The following is a 4,821-nucleotide window of genomic DNA, read 5'->3' as shown; positions in this document are numbered from 1 at the left end:
GTGTGTGTGTGTAAGGGACATACTGATCTGTGTGTGTGTGTGTGTGTGTGTGTGTGTGTGTGTGTGTGTGTGTGTGTGTGTGTGTGTGTAAGGGACATACTGCTCTGTGTGTGTGTGTGTGTGTGTGTGTGTGTGTGTGTGTGTGTGTGTGTGTGTGTGTGTGTGTGAGGGACATACTGCTCTGTGTGTGTGTGTGTGTGTGTGTGTGTGTGTGTGTGTGTGTGTGTGTGTGTGTAAGGGACATACTGCTCTGTGTGTGTGTGTGTGTGTGTGTGTGTGTGTGTGTGTGTGTGTCTGTGTGTGTGTGTGTGTGTGTGTGTGTGTGTGTGTGTGTGTGTGTGTGTGTAAGGGACATACTGCTCCACCTTTCCTGTCTTCTCTGTCACATGATAAACTAACAGCTGCTGCTAATGCAGCTAATAGCTTCCCGGTGTTTCAGTTTAACGAGAGACCGTGTTAACTGGCGACCGTCAGCCAAATGCGTCTGCTGTTGTCGTAGTGACGGCAGCTGTTGAAAACGGGAAGAGAATACGTAGCTGTCCGCGTGAATGCCTTTTTGTTAAGTTGTCATTAAAATGTTGAAACATAACGACGTTTACGTTACCTCTGACTTGTCTTGGGAGTCTTGTCTGAGGAAACTTGTCAGTCGCGTTTAAGGAAAACAGGAAGACAGCGTTGCTCTTCCTGTTACAATGTTGATAATCTAATACGTTTTATTGAATAGACCTATTAGTCTTCAGAGCTTGTTTAAGTCTTCGACTTTGAAAAGAGCAAGAGAGCGTCTTCTTGAAGCGTGAAGGCTACCGTAGCTGTAATACGTACTGTGAACTGCGTGGCGCCAGACAGTTGATTGAAATATATGATCTCAACCCTAGACGGGAGAAATTCCCACACACTGGACCTTTAATGAGTTATGAACCTGCTAAACCACCTGTACCATAACACTAACCCTAACCTGTCTCAAATAAGACCCTCATCATTTCGGACATTCAGTTTTTGTAAAATAATTTGTGACACTAAACTGCACGTGAGCCATATTTGCATCCATGTTTGTAATCTAACGTTTTTTTCTTCTAAAATTGCTAGTTTGCTACACTAATGCTAACGCTACCTTGCTGATTTGCACAACAGTCCCCCATTTCTCTGCCTTGAAAGGACTCCATGCATGTCTACAGTCTTAACTAAACTCCATTAGCAGAGAATTTGGTTTGATATCAGTGCATAACACTACTTGCTTTGGAGACATCGATACGTTCTTTACATATACCGTCCTGTATCACACAGGGACGCCGGAGGAAACCCAGACGCTGATCCACTTCAGGGCTGAAAACCAGCAGAAGTTTCTCAAATCAAATTATGCTGCAAAGCAACTGTGGGAGTGAGTCATGCCGTCATGTTGCAGCCATTCATTATTGTATTGGTACTGTATTATTGTAATCATGTGTAATTCATTCCTAATGTACATGTACGTTGTTGTTGGTGATGATACAGGACACTGATGAAAGAAATGGGGCTGGAGGGAAAGGTGACTGGGAGAATCTGGAGCGAAGATACAAGGTATGTGACGTTCCGTTAAAGAAAAAAACCTACATCTTCAATCTCAGTACAAGGCAGTGGATGCATACTGTATGGTTGGAGGCATTATTGTAGTGTGTGTTGTGTGTGTCCTTCCAGGAACTAAGGACTCCCAGAACAGAATTGTAGAATCAGAATCAGAATCAGAATCAGAAAGGGCTTTATTGCCAAGTACGTTGCACATACGAGGAATTTGTCATGGTGTTGTTGGAGCATGTCACACATACAAATATAAGAAGGATAAAAAGATATAAACAATATAAGTATAAACATATACACACAGTACGTATTAATAACGATAAAATAAATTTAAATAAATAGTACAATAAGTTAAACAGTAGTGAAAAGGGACGCTACAGCAGAGTAGGTACAGTGGCATGAGGAGCCAGAGGTGGGGTGTGGAGTGTGTGTTGCGTGTGTCCTTCCAGGAACTAAGGACTCCCAGAACAGGGTCCGGTACGGACGGGGGGGAAGTGACCGCTGCGACCTGGCCATTTTACCAGGACATGCATGAGGCGTTGGCTGCCAGGCCCTCGGTCGACCGTCCTGTGGTGGTGGCATCCTTCTACGAGGATCCCACGCCAATCCTCATGGTATGTATGAATTTCAGAATAGCAAAATGTTAACATGTTCATATATATAGAAACATAATTTCCCCATGACGTGGTCACAAACATTTCTGGATTGTAAATCAAGATTTATCTTGTTCCTTTAGGAGACTGTTGAGCCCTCGTCCCCAGCCAGCAGCCAGCAGCCAGCAGCCAGCAGCCAGCAGCCGTGCAGCCAGCAGTTCACCACTGCCAACTCCCTCACCCAAAAAGAAAAGAAAAGTCAACAATGACATCCTGGATTTCCTCACTGAGGAGTCCAATAAGGAGCAGAGGCGCCACGAGGAGAGCCACAGACAGACAGACAGAGAGGTTCTTGGTCCTCTTTGAAAAGATGGTAGAGAAGCTGTAGTTTTTTGGTTGTCTTTTTTGAGTTTTATACATTTGAGTGCCTGTTATTTTTTAATGTGTGTGACATTAATCGCCCTGTTCTGCTCATCTACCTCATGTATATTTCAATCTTACAATTACAATATTGTTATTAATATATTACCTTTTATTGAACTGCCTTGCACTACATATTTAAATCTTAAATCTCAGACTAACACTGATATTGCACTATTCCTTCCCTCTCGTCAATTGTTACTGTATATTTTTTGTATATTGCTATTGTATCGCTATTCTGTATACAACAGTATACAGAATAATGTCCTGGTTTTTTGTATGTTTACTTTATTGGGCAATAAAGCCAGCTTTTTGTTAACAAAGAAAGTGTTTCTGAACATCAATGACGTTCAACCCCGTGATAACTGAAACAGATATACACACCATGCAGTGTGTACACAAATATTTATTACAAACAGACCTAAGTAGTACACACATAAAACAACCACATTCATATCCACCACCACCAAAATGAACAAAGAACTATGAAATATATACATGCATATAACGCTTGTCATGTTCATGGGGCTTGCACGTTGTCTGAAACTAGGGCAGCCAGTCTGTTTCTTGTGTCATTCCCAGAGCTTTCTTGAATGCCGTGTGTTCACGCCACGGGGAGGTTGGGGGGGGGGGGGGTTATCCATTAAAATGTCTTCATCTGGAACCAGTGTGTCACCATTATCCATACACACATTGTGCAAAAAAGGCACCTGGGGTGCAAACGTGGGCTTCGCCTCCAAAAGCTCTGAAAAGCGTTGCCCTCCATCATGGTCTTCATCATGCAGAACGCCCTTTCAATTATGCTGCGCTCCCTTGACTGGTAGTAATTACATCGCTGCTGTACTTGTCCGTGCACAGGCTCCTTGAATGGGGTGATGAGGTAAATCAGAGTTTCCAAACAGGGAGACCCACCATCCCCCAGAAGGATGTAGCCCGTTGGGGGATACCGTCTCGCGGTACCTTGGGTACCCCACAAAAATGTCCAGAAACCTGCCATTGGAGTCACATATTGCCTGCATGTTGACTGAGTAAAAGCCTTTATAATTCAAATAGTCCAATCTGTGACGCGGTGGTGGTTTTATCCGTATGTGGCTGCCATCGATTGCTCCAACCACATTGTGGAGTGCAGCGGTTCCTGAAATGATGACGAATCCCTGACCAACAGGCAGGTCCACTGTTAGAGGGAAGTAGATTGCTCTTGAATGTCCCATATGTTCTGGGCCACTCTGTGGATGATGCGGTGAACTGTAGCCTTTGGTACATTAAAGACACGGGACACCAGCCGATAAGAGAGTCCACGTGCCAGCCGATAGGTGTATATGAGTACCTCAGGCTCATTACCCCAGCCATGGTCCTGCTCCCTCTGCAAAAAGCCTCTGTAAGCTGTGCATCGAGGAAATCCTGCCTCAGCTCAGTCTCAACATCGAACCACATGCACAGTACGGGCATGTACAGGCACAGTATGTTGTTGGAGCACCAGTCTGGAACAGAGAACCATTTCACACCATTAATGGGCTGAGTTGGAAACATGTTTGCCCCTTCAAACTACTACGATAAGGGCTAGGGGTAAGACAAAGGGGTAGGGGAAGGGGTAAGACATGAGAAATGAGATTCAGCCTTACACACAGACACACACACTCTCTCTCTCTCACACACACACACACACACACACACACACACACACACAGAATGCTGTCGTACACTTCATCACAAATTGAATGCGTCAGCTGGGACCTGGTCTGGATCAACGGAAGAACATTTTCCGGATAAACCTTAAAAATTTGTCAAAAACGTCGACAGGAGCTACAAAAACTTTGAAAAAAATTGTAAAAAATGTCAGAAAACGCTCATTCGAATATACATTTTATATTATAGAGAGAAAAGTTTCAAGTTTTAAAGAGCTACATAGGTACGTTAGTAATAACGGTAATGTTATATGTTGTTTTTGTTTGTATTAATATTCATTAAAACTTAGAAAAGAGATCAAACGTGTGAATATAACATGAAAATATCAGCAAATCTCTACCAATATCCAACAACTAATGCTAATATTATGGATCATATGATTAAACTCAGTGAGATACTTTTAAGAGTTAAGATTTTCCATTCAAAAATGTTGTAATTATTATTATTATATCATAAAATATTATGTTTTTATTTCTCTTTTATTTTTTTTCCTGTTTGTTTATGTTTTGTGTGCGAGAAAAAGAAGAGCGCGCCTCGGGCACGCCCACGCAAGCTATACGTCGTCGGT

The sequence above is a fragment of the Sander lucioperca genome, chromosome 5, assembly GCF_008315115.2.
Source record: "Sander lucioperca isolate FBNREF2018 chromosome 5, SLUC_FBN_1.2, whole genome shotgun sequence".
NCBI classification, from domain to species: Eukaryota; Metazoa; Chordata; class Actinopteri; order Perciformes; family Percidae; genus Sander; species Sander lucioperca.
The sequence above is the reverse complement of the archived record's forward strand: the minus strand, read 5'-3'. Positions refer to the sequence as shown.